Source organism: Vicia villosa, linkage group LG3, assembly GCF_029867415.1.
Source record: "Vicia villosa cultivar HV-30 ecotype Madison, WI linkage group LG3, Vvil1.0, whole genome shotgun sequence".
In the NCBI taxonomy this organism is placed as follows: domain Eukaryota; kingdom Viridiplantae; phylum Streptophyta; class Magnoliopsida; order Fabales; family Fabaceae; genus Vicia; species Vicia villosa.
This window is the reverse complement of record NC_081182.1, coordinates 115,093,798-115,107,608: the sequence shown is the minus strand read 5'-3', so window position 1 is coordinate 115,107,608 and position 13,811 is coordinate 115,093,798.

The following is a 13,811-nucleotide window of genomic DNA, read 5'->3' as shown; positions in this document are numbered from 1 at the left end:
GCTCCATATCTCTTAAATGGTTGATCTTATGAAAAAAAATTATATGTGACAAAGTTGTTCATTGGATCAAAATCTACAACTTTCATGTTGGAAGTTTTTTTCAGTTTGTAGGTGAAATTTTGAGAAATTCCCTTCCAAAGTTTGGAAAAAACCATGAAAAACACTTAGAAATTTTTCTAAGTATGGAAAGTCAAACTTTTGACTTTTTGATTCTTGATTGATTTTCTTGATTTTTCTTGATCAAATGACTTCATATATCATATATTGATGATTCAAAACTTCAAAAGTCATGGTTGACCAAAATTCCCCAAAAGTCAATGGTGATCTTGTACAGTTGACTTTTTTCAGACGAATCGCGTTTCTGGAGATTTCAAATGAAACAGGCTATCCTCACCAAATGAATGGTATGAATGGATCACATTGAGGCATTAGAGGATATTGAGCCATGGTTTGAGTTGTGGCACCATGTCCTGATTAAAAAGTCAGTTGTTCAGTGAATTAGGTCAAAACCCTAATTGTCGACCTGATGAAATTGATGACTGTGGATCTTGAATTGAGATACAATTTCCATTGTATGTTGTCATAGGGATTATTTGAGGATGATTGAAACCTTTGATTGACTTCCTGGGGGTTTTTAGGGTTTCCCAAATGTGATCCCTGATTTTAGTCCCTGATAGTTCAAAACCTTAATCTGATGATTTGAAATTTCTTTGTTTGATCAATCCTTGTGTAGGAGATGTTAAAAGCCAATGGATTAAATCAAAATGATGTACTTGGGATCTTGAGGTCATGTCCCAAGTCACTAGGTCAAATCCTGAGCAAAAGTCAGGAGTATGCTATCTTCAGTCAAAACCCTAATTTGGTTGATTCAGAGCCTTTGAGCTTGTTGAAATGAATCTCTGAGGACCAAATGTTGATTGTTGATGAAGATGATTCATTTGAGATGAAGGGAGAACAAAACCCTAGTTGATTGTTACTTGTACTGATGAGTGATTTCTTGATTAAATCCCTGCTGAGTCACAAGTAACAAACACAGGCTATGCAATTTGTTAGAGATGCAAATGATGCATATGCAATGATATGAGGTGGTATCTTAGGTCAAAAATTGGGGTATGACAGATGCCCCTATTTAAGTTTCTTCAACCTGAGACATGAAGATTGAAAATCTTCGTTTTGATAGGGTGGAAGAGACTTAAATATCAGAAGACGCGAATTTTGGACCTAAGATACCAAAATTGCGAATGATGCAAGGATATCTTTACCGAGGGAATATCAAAACCGAATCCGCTGGGGAAAAGAGGTTGGGAAGGATGTCTCAATCCGTTTTAGGAAGAGAATCCGTTTTCCTGGGAAAGCAAGTGTATGCTTCACCGGGGAATGATAGCTTTGTAAGAAAAGCTTACCTATCGACATTATCGACTATCAGCTTGGGGATAGACTAGTTTAATAATGCGAAGGTGAAAGGTATGAAACTGTATTACCGACTATCAGCATGGTGATAGACTTGACAAGGTAAAAGAGTTTCAAAGGTTCGGTTAATATTACCGACTATCAGCCTTGTGATAGACATGTTAAATAATATAACCAGAACAAAAGGGTACCGACTACCAGCCTCGTGATAGTGGTTTTGAAGACATGATCAATTATCAGCCGAGTGATAAAATGATTTTGGAGACTTTGATAGGGGAATTACTGGATATTCAACCTTGTGAACAGTAATAAGGCCCTGATCGTCAAATGATCTTCATGATTGATTTCCTTGAGAGGAAATTTTTGAAAGAAACATAAACTGCTCAGATGACGAGGCGATTGTTTATGGTTCAATTTTTTCACGACTCTATTTGGGGAATCGGAATTTGAATCTTTGGTAAAGACAAGGTTCTAACCAAGAATTAATTGGAAAGACACAGTCAAACAAGACTTTGTACCCAATGAGGAATGAACTCAACTGGGGATTTTCTCCTTTGTTTTGAGAGGAGAAACTAAAGCAACCTTCTTCCACGAGGAATGATCTCAGTGGGGAACTGGAGAAAGAAAGGATGTTATTTCTGCTTATGGGTGACAATCTATTTGGAGAGATGACACGCCCATATCTGTTTCTTTTTTTTTTCTTTCTCTTTTCTTTTTTTCTGGGATAGATACATCCTGAACAAGTGATTTTGAGGCAAACATTGAAAAATGCAAGAATGCATAAATGATGCAAATATGTATGAATGATGAATGTCATGAATGTAGCATGCATACTGACGATACTGACAGACAAAGAAGTATGTACTGGAGATGGACCAACGTCGCAATACAACCAGATACTTGGCAAATGTTCTTCAACACGGTGTAGATAACACAGGTGATGAATGGTGTTGCGTGCTTTAAACTTCTCTGGGGAAGATGAGCATCTTTTCTTATTGAGATGGAAGAATCCTTTCACTGGAGATGGAAAATCTTCGTTACTGGGGATAAAAGACCTCCTTCACTGGGGATAAAAGACCTTCTTCACTGGGGATAGAAGAGCTTCTTCACTGGGGATAGAAGAGCTTCTTTACTTCGAGGGATAATTGCTTCAAGAATTCTTTTCTGGGACAAGAATACCGTTGTCTCAACAATTTTTCAGGGAGAATCCTTTTGTTCATCCTATGGAGACGACTGCTGATGTTCCTTCCGTTGTTCACAACTCAAAGGAAAATTTCGCTTTTATTTTGAAAAAGAAAAGTGAAGTAAATTCATTTAAAACTTATTTTTTCTTTTTTGTTTCAAAAACGAATAACACAATTAAAGCGTCATTTTGCAAGCTGAAAGAAATTAAAGATTGCAAACAAATGGGCACAAGGCTCAAATTTATTTAATAGGATGGAAATCAGCTAAAGGCGTGATTCCATGGAGTATTTACAAAAGTTGGAAATGGTAATTATGCGGAAAAGGCTACATTGAAAGCAATAACCACTATTCCCTTAACAACTTTGAGTTCCAACTGTGCTTGTTGCTTCAGATTGGCGACGATTTGATCGAAGATCCTTTGATGAAGAAGACTCCTCAGATGACGAAGTATGGACTGATGCAGTTACTTTGTCATAATTCCTTAATTTTTGCCTAGATTGCCCTTTCAGGTTTTCAATCTACCAGGATGATTTTTCTGTTTATTGTCTCTAATTTTTGCCTGGACCACCCTTTCAGGTTTTCAGTCCACCGAGACGCTCATTTTTGCCTAAGTCGCCCTTTGCGGGTTTTTGACTTACCGAGCTGTTCTTTTGTTCTTTTTTAGACAAAGTATTTCTTGACTGCATCAGCATTCACAGGATGTGGGAGTTCATCACCATCCATGGTTGCAAGAGTCATGGCGCCGCCAGAAAATGTTCTTTTGACAACATACGGGCCTTCGTAATTAGGAGACCATTTGCCCCTAGAATCTGGTTGAAAGGACAAGATCTTTTTAAGCACGAGGTCGCCTTCTTGAAATTCACGAGGTCGAACCTTTTTGTTGAAAGCTTGTTTCATCCTTGCTTGGTATAACTGTCCATGGCAAAGAGCAATCATACGTTTTTCTTCGATTAAGTTCAACTGATCGTATCTGCTTTGACACCATTCAGCCTCTGATAACTTAGTCTCCATGAGGACTCTCATTGATGGTATTTCAACTTCTACGGGGAGCACAGCTTCCATGCCGTATACTAGAGAAAAGGGAGTTGCCCCTGTTGAAGTACGCACTGAAGTACGGTACCCATGTAAAGCAAATGGCAGCATTTCATGCCAGTCTTTGTAAGTGACGACCATTTTCTGGACGATCTTCTTAATGTTCTTGTTAGCGGCTTCAACTGCGCCGTTCATTTTTGGTCTGTAAGGAGAAGAGTTATGATGCTCAATCTTGAATTCCTCACATAATTCTTTCATCATTTTGTTGTTCAAGTTTGAACCATTGTCAGTAATGATCTTGCTGGGAATACCATATCGGCAAATGATGTTATTCTTGATAAACCTCACAACCACTTGTCTTGTAACGTTGGCGTAAGATGCTGCTTCGACCCATTTGGTGAAGTAGTCAATAGCCACCAAGATGAAACGATGACCGTTTGAAGCTTTCGGTTCGATCATTCCAATCATGTCGATACCCCACATGGAAAAAGGCCACGGAGATGAGAGAACGTTGAGTAGAGTCGGTGGCACATGGATCTTATCTGCATAGATCTGGCACTTGTGACATCTCTTCACGTGTTTATAACAGTCATATTCCATTGTCAACCAATAGTATGCTGCTCTTAAGATTTTCTTGGACATTGCATGCCCGTTTGAATGAGTTCCAAAGGACCCTTCATGCACTTCATGCATTAACATGTCTGCTTCGTGTCTATCCACGCATCTGAGCAAGACCATGTCGAAGTTTCTTTTGTATAGCACATCTCCGTTCAGGAAGAAACTGCCAGAAAGTCTCCTTAGAGTTTTCTTATCTTTGTTTGATGCCCCAAGCGGGTACTCTTGAGTTTGAAGGAAGCGTTTGATGTCGTGAAACCACGGTTTATCATCGATGACGGCTTCAGTTGCAAATACATAGGCGGGCCTTTCAAGGCGCGTAATTCTGACTGTAGGCATATCATTCCAGTGACTGACTTTGAACATGGAAGATAGAGTAGCCAAGGCGTCTGCCATTCGATTCTGATCTCGAGGTATATGATGCAATTCAACCTGGTTGAAGAAAGTCAACAGACGTCTTGCATAATCTCTGTAAGGAATCAAGCCAGGGTGGTAAGTTTCCCATTTGTCTTTGATTTGGTTGATCACAAGGGCTGAATCTCCATATATGTCTAGGATCTTGATCCTTAAGTCAATGGCTTCTTCGAGACCCATGATACAAGCTTCATATTCTGCGATGTTGTTGGTACAATCAAATAGTAATCTGGCAGAGAACGGGATATGAGTACCCTTGGGAGTGATGATTATTGCCCTAATTCCATTGCCAAAAGCGTTTACTGCTCCATCGAAAATTAGGCCCCATCTTGATCCAGGATCAGGACCTTCTTCGGGTAATGGTTCGTCACAATCTTTCATCTTTAAGTACATGACATCTTCATCAGGAAAGTCAAACTTGAGAGATTGATATTCATTAATTGGTTGATGCGCCAAATGATCGGCGAGAATGCTTCCTTTGACTGCTTTTTGAGCACGGTATTCAATGTCATATTCGGATAACAGCATTTGCCATCGGGCAATCCTTCCTGTTAAGGCAGGCTTTTCAAAGACATACTTGATCGGATCCATTTTGGAGATTAACCAAGTAGTATTGTTGATCATGTATTGGCGGAGACGTTTTGAAGCCCAAGCCAAAGCACAACATGTTTTTTCGAGCATGGAGTAACGAGACTCACAGTCTGTGAATTTCTTACTCAGGTAATAGATGGCATGCTCCTTCTTACCGGTTTCATCTTGCTGTCCAAGCATACAACCCATGGATTCTTCTAACACAGTAAGGTACATGATTAATGGTCTCCCTTCAACGGGAGGAATCAATATTGGTGGTTCTAACAGGTACTCTTTGATACTGTCGAACGCTTTCTGGCAATCTTCAGTCCATACAACCCCTTGATCTTTGCGGAGAAGCTTGAAAATTGGCCCACAAGTAGCAGTCATTTGAGAGATAAATCTGGAGATATAGTTCAATCGTCCCAGAAATCCTCTTACTTGCTTTTCAGTCTTTGGTGCAGGCATCTCTTGAATAGCTCTGACTTTGTCGGGATCTACTTCAATACCTCTTTGGCTGACAATGAAACCCAAGAGTTTTCCAGATCTAACCCCAAAAGTACATTTATTAGGATTCAAGCGAAGCTGATATTTCCTTAGTCGTTGAAACAACTTCCAAAGGTATTCAATATGTTCTTCTTCTGTGCTGGACTTGGCTATCATGTCGTCCACATAAACTTCAATTTCTTTATGCATCATGTCATGAAAGAGAGTAGTCATTGCCCTTTGGTAAGTTGCGCCTGCATTCTTTAATCCAAACGGCATCACTTTGTAGCAAAAGGTACCCCATGGGGTGATAAAAGATGTCTTCTCCATGTCTTCAGGAGCCATCTTGATCTGATTATAACCGGAGAACCCGTCCATGAAGGAAAAGACGTTGAGCTTAGCGGTGTTATCAACCAGCATGTCAATATGTGGTAATGGAAAGTCATCTTTTGGACTGGCTTTGTTCAAGTCATGGTAGTCAACACACATTCTGACTTTGCCATCTTTCTTCGGAACTGGCACTATGTTGGCCAACCATTGAGGATACTCAGAGGTGACTAGAAAACCTGCGTCGAGCTGTTTTTGAACTTCCACTTTGATCTTGTTAGCCATATCAGGGTGAGTCCTTCGTAATTTCTGCTTAACTGGCGGACATTCTGGCTTCAATGGCAAGTAATGCTGAACAATATTGGTATCCAACCCAGGCATGTCTTGGTAGGACCAGGCAAACACGTCAACATATTCTTTGAGAAGGTCTGTCAACTTACTCTTGATATCAGTATCAAGCAGCGATCCAATGGTCACTTCCTTTTTGTCTTCTTCAGAACCCAAGTTAATCTTTTCTAAAGGCTCTTTGTGAGGTAGAATGGCTCTTTCCTCGTGCTTAAGTAATCGAGAGATCTCGTCCGGGATCTCCTCTTCTTCCTCTTCTTCGGCTTCGAACACAGGAAACTCAAAGTTGGGAGAGGGCATAGGGTTATTGCATTCAATGGGTTTATCAATAGTAAATCTGCACATGTGATTTATATTTATTTCAGAAATTTTATGAATGCGAGAGTGTATGCAGATTTTTTTTGAAAAAGTTTTTTTTTTTTTTTGGTTTTTTAGGATTACCATTTCCAGAAAAAAGCAAAAAATAAAACACATAATGTAGGGAATTCAAAATGACACTTTATTTATGATTCATTTTTGAAACAAAGCCCTAAACACAAACTCATTTGTCTTGGGCAGGACAAAGAGGGAAACTTTTAAAACAAAGCCCTATACACAAAGTTATTTGGGCGGAACATTTAAAAAGCAAAGCCCTATAAAACATCTCTCTGCTTTGGGCAAGGCAGGAGGTCAAAATAACAGCGAGGTGATTACTTTGAGCGGCGAACAACATTCGGAACGTCGACAGCCTTCCAGTAGCAACGAACTCCTCTGTGTATTATGTATTCAGGAAAATTCTCCCCAGAGTTATCTTCAGTATTGACATTGACCGCTGGTCGAGCAGGATTTGAAGGCCCTGGTTTGTCAACCTTGTTCTTTGTAGAGTTGAAACGGTCTTCTTCTACTTCTTGAAGAGCATAAGATGAGTCACAATCTTCAGAATTTTCAGGATGTATTTCCCAGTCTTCAGGATGAAGAGACTCATTGTCAGCGACACTTTCCGAGTCAGTTGCGGGGCCATCTTCCCCTTCATCTTCAAAAATGGTATTTATGTGATAATAACCATCTTCAGGATTATAAACCTTGGCGGATGCATTGAAGCTGAAACCTTCAGTAATTTCAGGCTGCTGAGAAAATTGACAGGGCTGATAAGCCTCTTCTGGTTGACTATGATATTCAAAGGAATCTCCCCATCCAGTTGGTTGGATATCTTCCATGGAAATCTTTGAACTTTCAGGCGCAGTATATTTCACCATATAATCAAATTTTCCACTTGGTTGTCCCAAGGTATCCCAGATCTCTGCAGGAACAGGCTCAATTTCATTGCCTTTGGATTTCTCTGACGGAGGATATGGTTCTTCCTGAGATATGTATCCCGAGTCATTGAGATAACACTTCCATTCTTCTTCAGTATCAGGTAGACCTTCTTCGATACATTCTTCGATAAGGACATTAACCTCTTGAGGAATTGGTTTAAGGAACCCTCCACTAATGAATGTTTCTTTGATCGGACGAAGGGTTTCATCCTTCTTGGTGCAGTTTGAGAATGTTGGTGAACATCCGAGACCTGCTCTGGTTTCATTCTTGGTAGGGATCACAACTTGCCCCCAGCCAGTGGTAGTTCCATCTTTTACTACTTTCACTGCCTCTTTGTAAGAAGAGATTGATGCTTTCTTCTTGGAAGATTCGTCTTCTAAAGAGAGACCTTGGAACTGCGTTCCTTCCACATCATCAGCACTGATAAAAGAGAAATTGGACAAATGGCTCATCATCAAGGCTTGTTCTCCACTTATTGTCACCAATTTTCCATTTGTTACAAATTTCAACTTTTGATGAAGCGTAGAAGTTACTGCCCCTGCTTCATGGATCCATGGTCGTCCTAACAGACAGCTATAAGCAGCTTGAATGTCCATGACTTGGAAAGTGATTTGGAATGTATGTGGACCAATTGTCATGGGAAGGTTGACTTCGCCAATAACAGATTTTCGCGATCCATCAAATGCTTTGACAACTACACCACTGAACTTCATAGGCATTCCTTGGTAAGACAAGCGAGCAAGAGTTGTTTTTGGCATCACATTCAAGGAAGATCCGGTATCTACCAACACATTTGACAAAGAGTCTGACTGACAGTTCATAGAAATGTGCAAAGCAAGATTGTGATTTTTACCCTCCTCGGGGAGTTCTTCATCACAGAAGCTTAAATTGTTACAAGCTGTTATGTTGGCTATTATCCCATCAAAGTGGTCAACAGTCACATCATGATCTACAAAAGCTTGATCTAAGACCTTCATCAGGGCTTCCCTGTGGGCTTCTGAATTCAACAACAATGAAAGTATTGAGATTTTTGAAGGAGTCTGCATAAGCTGATCCACAATCTTGTATTCACTTCTTTTGATAAGCTTCAAAATTTCGTCAAAGTCAGGATTCACATTGGTTCCACTGGATTGACCAAAATCAATGTTTGTATTACTGACAGGAGTTTCCACAGGATTCCCTACTGGTGTATTGACAGGATTTTGCCCGGTTGCAGGAGCAACAGGCTGCTTTGGAGGTAGCGGAGTATACACACGTCCACTTCTTGTTACACGACTTACATCAGCAATGTTTACAACAGATGAGAGAGTAGGTAAAGGAACTTCTTGTCCATCCTTTATCATTGTGGCGTTGTAGTTGTATGGAACTGCCTTGTCAGAGTTATAAGGAACAGGTCCAGGTAGACAGATGATCAAAGGAGCAATAGGAACCTTCGGCTTGTTGTAAGTAACTTCCATGCGCTCAGGCATGTTGAAATGAGGAACGATGACGTTAACTGTAGGCATTTCCGAGTTGATATCTGAGACTAAAAGCTCATGCGGATAACATCCTATCATGTTAACTTCATTTTCATCCCTATTTCTGTAGATCTCAATAGTACCATTATCTAGCAAAACTTGGAGATCTCTTCTCACAATCGAACATCCGTGAGGATCTACACAACATATGCTACAGGAACCATAGTGATGCTGGCGAAAACTCGGCCCTCGACAGAGAGTGGCGTGCATTTGTACCAAATCGGCTCTTGAGAAATTGATATTATAGACTCGGTACGGACCAGGACATCCATACACCATGTTTACAACATGCCCTCCATGATTGGGCAGCGGATTTGCTTGCACATTAGGATTCAAATTTCTGAAAGAGAGGAGATTAGATCTAACCAACCTCTGAACTTCATATTTCAAAGCTATGCAATGCTCCAGATCATGGCCAGGTGCTCCTTGATGATAAGGGCATGAGACCTCAGCTTTGTACCACCATGGGAGTCTCTCAGGTACTGGTGGTGGTGCTTTAGTTTGAATAAGGCCTCTTTCAATTAGTGCAGGGTACAATTCTGTGTAGGTCATCGGAATCGGATCAAACTGTGGAGCTCTTTGTACACGATTCTGATTATTGTTAAACTGCTGAACCTGTGGTCGAGGCTGTTGTTGTTGAAACTGCGGAGTAAACCCCGGATTCGGTGCGGTATTAACGGCTGGTGCAATAGCAGCTACCTGTTGTTGACGATTGACATTTCCTCTTGGCCTCCCTTGGGATACCATGTCAACACTTTGTTCCTTCTTCTTTTGGAAACCACTTCCGAACTTTTTGGTTCCGCTTGAAGATCCACCTTCTTTAGTCAGACGTCCGGTTCGGACTCCTTCTTCTAGACGCATCCCCATGTTTACCATTTCGGTGAAATCACTTGGAGCACTAGCAATCATGCGTTCATAATAAAACGGACTGAGAGTATTCAAGAAGATCTTTGTCATCTCTTTCTCTTTCAACGGTGGATTAATCTGAGCAGCAGTTTCTCTCCATCGTTGGGCATACTCTTTGAAAGCTTCATGGTCTTTCTGAGCCATGGATCGAAGCTGATCTCTGTTTGGAGCCATATCCGAGTTATACCTGTATTGTCGGACAAAGGCCTCACCTAGGTCATTGAAAGTCCGAATATTGGTGCTATCCAAGCCTGTGTACCACTTCAGTGCGGCACCAGTCAAACTGTCTTGAAAGTAATGGATAAGCAACTGATGATTATCTGCATAAGTAGACATCTTCCTGGCATACATCACAAGATGGCTTTGTGGACAAGAACTACCTTTGTACTTCTCAAAGTCTGGGACCTTGAATTTAGCAGGTATTTGTACACTGGGAACCAAACATAGCTCCTGGGCATTCTTTCCAAACAAATCTTTTCCACGGATAGCTTTAACTTCCAGCTGAATCTTGTTGAATTGTTCTTGGAGATCTCCTACAAGGCTTCGCTGATTTGTGCTATCACCCTGATCATGATAAATCTCATTGTCTCCGTAAGGAACAGTGTGAACTGTAGGGGTCGGAACTGTCATAGTGGGTTGAGAAAGTGCCATAGTGATTTGGGAAAAAGTTACCCCTGAATGTGGAATAAAAGCCGAACCTTGTGCAGCAGGCGCTTCAGTTGTAGCTGTTTGAACCCCAGAGAAATTATGACGGAAACCTGTACCAAAGCTGAAAGGCGGGCCCCAACCTTCTGGCATGGAGAAAGATGGAATACCGAATGCAACTGTAGAAACTGGAGTAGTGACTTCAGATGTTACCGTTGCTTGACTGTTAGGTGGCGGCGGCTGATTCTGTGCGGCCATTAAAGAGTCAACCAGAGTCGTGAGACTTTCCAACTTTTCCTGAAGGGTGGTCACTGTACCACGAAGCTCAATATTTTCTTGTTCAGAGTGTTCCATTACTCTTCTTCTGCTTGAACGAGTATTGTATCTGTGATCTGATTGCGAGCGCGGTCGAGAAACTTTGAGACGCGACAACTTGACGATCTATTGGAGAAAGATCCAAAAGATGAGACTCTATACAACAGACTCGATATGCAGAATGATGTATGCAAAAAAGAAATTTATGATTTTTCCAAATATTTTAAAGATTATTCTCTTGCAAACATTTGAACATAAACAAATCTTTTATTCATTCATTTTTTTTTCAATAATGGGAAATGTTACAACATTGGAGCGTAGCTCCTTACAAAAGCAAATGATAAATAAAAAGCTAAACAAATCTAAGCATCTTCATCAGATGAAGAACCAAATGCATTGTGCAGCTTGAGCTTCATGATTTCTTTTCCATAGTGAGCTTTCAATTCGGCCTTTTCAGCTCTCAGCTTGTCAACAACATTCTTCCAATTATCAGGAGTCGGAGCGTTGCTTGTTGAGCCTTCCAGATTTTTCTTGCTTTCTTTGATGTACCTCTTGAATGCAGCGTCTTTCTGACGAATCTTCTCATCTTTACTCATGAGCCATCCATCTTGATAATAGAGAGTTTCTTCGTGATCTTTCACTCTTTTCTTCAACTTTCTATTTTCCACCTCAGTGCTACGAAACTTTTCTTCCCAAGCATCTTTTTCTGTCCTCATTTTAGCCAAAGTGTCTTGGTATTCTTTCATAGTGGGAATGTTGGGTCGTTGAGATACTGCAGGAAACATGGGTTTTTCATAAGCATAAGGCATTTGGAACTCCTTTGCTCTTTTCTTTACCCAGCAGGTGTAGGCGTCCATGGCAATGCAATTTCTTTCCTCACCTTTTTCTTTCCATCGGATGTCGTACCAAGCTCTCACCATTCTCGCTTTCAACCTTTTAGGATTATCCCCTTCTTGGTAAAAGTATCCTTCCACTGAGGGACCAGCAGGTTTAACTGAATTTGCATACCCGAGTTGTCGTCGGGCCAGGACCGGATTGTAGTTAATTCCTCCTTGTGTACCAATGAGGGGTACGTTGGCGAACTCTCCACAACTATCAATGGTTTCTGTACCACAGCGAGCCAAGGTATACCAATGAATATCATTATTAGTAAGAGACATAAGTCTTCGAGGCCAACGCAAGCCTTCTCGGTTTTCTGTGAAAATAGGAGACTCAGGTAAGTGTGAAACAATCCATTTGAACAACAAAGGTGCACAACATACAATGATTCCACCGCCTTGGCGATTCCTATGATGGACAGAGAAATACATGTCACCAAGTAAAGTCGGAACAGGATTTCCAATCAGAAAAATCTTTATGGCATTGATATCAACAAAGTTGTCGACATTGGGAAACAGAACCAACCCATAGATGAGCAAGGCTAGTATAGCTTCAAAAGCTATCATGCTACCAGTTTCGATGAAATCAAAGGCTTTCTTTATTAGGAAGTGTGAAGTTAAACCCGGGAGGTTTCCTTTGGTAGTCCAATTACTCTCTACTTCAGACTTTTTCATGTGGATACTTGCTGCAATGACGTGTGACTTAGGAATGGCTTCCAAACCATTGAAGGGTATTTTGTCAGACACAGGAATACCCAAAAGATTGGCATATTCTTCCAAGGTCGGTACCAACTGGTAGTCTGGAAAGGTGAAACACCGGTAGACGGGATCATAGAACTGAACCAGAGTCTTGAGAAGTCCTTCATCAACATGAGTGTTCAAAATAGGCAAAAGCTTTCCATAACTTTTCCTAAAATTACAAGGATCTTGTACAGAAGATGCTAACTCTCTCAGTTTTTCTACATCAGGCGTTTTGAAACCGTACTTTTTGGTATACCTTTTTTCCATAACTTAATCCTATAATGTTTGCAAAGAAAATTCTCTAAATTTTTTGGAAAAATCATGTTTTTTATGGAAAAAGATGGGTTTTTTAATGAATGTATGAATGCATGGATGCGTGGATGCCACATATTCAAACATGGTGAAACAAACATGGTAACGCAAACAGGGTAACGCGAACATGGTAACGCATACATGGTAACACAAACATGGTAACACAAACATGGTAACGCATAGGTTCAAAGGTCCAAAGTCACGAGCATGAGGTCAGAGAACCAAAAATGGGATAGATCTAGTTAATCACCTGCATGACATGTTCTACTGATACGTCAGAGTCTACATTTTTCTTTCGGATATTACCGGCCTTCCACAATTAAACTCATGAGCCAGTAATATTCTCAAGAAAAACTCGTCTGAGTGTGGTTCTCCGCATGACAACTAATCCAAGTCTTCACCTGAATAGTTTCTGCACCACAACCTAATAAGGCCAGGATGGGTTGGGGTTCTACGGTCTCTCAGCTTCTACAGTTCAATGAAAGTAATAATGTCTTCGCTACGAAACATGCTAAACATATATTACCAACAAGGAACCTCCACTGAGCGGAAGGATTCTCACGTGCGCCTGCACATGACTATACCCTCCACCTAATTTCTTATGTGTACTTAATCCGGGTTAGGATTTGTCCATAATGTATCACTTGTAACAGAACCACACAAGTAACAGAACCAGAACCACACATATAAAAAAAATGAAATAAAAACAAAACAAATAGAAATAACCCTTTCTTTGGAAACAATAAAAAGATGGTCCCCAGTGAAGTCGCCATTTTTCTGTCGCGGGCGAAAAATCGTTTTGTTCCTCTTTTTTGTG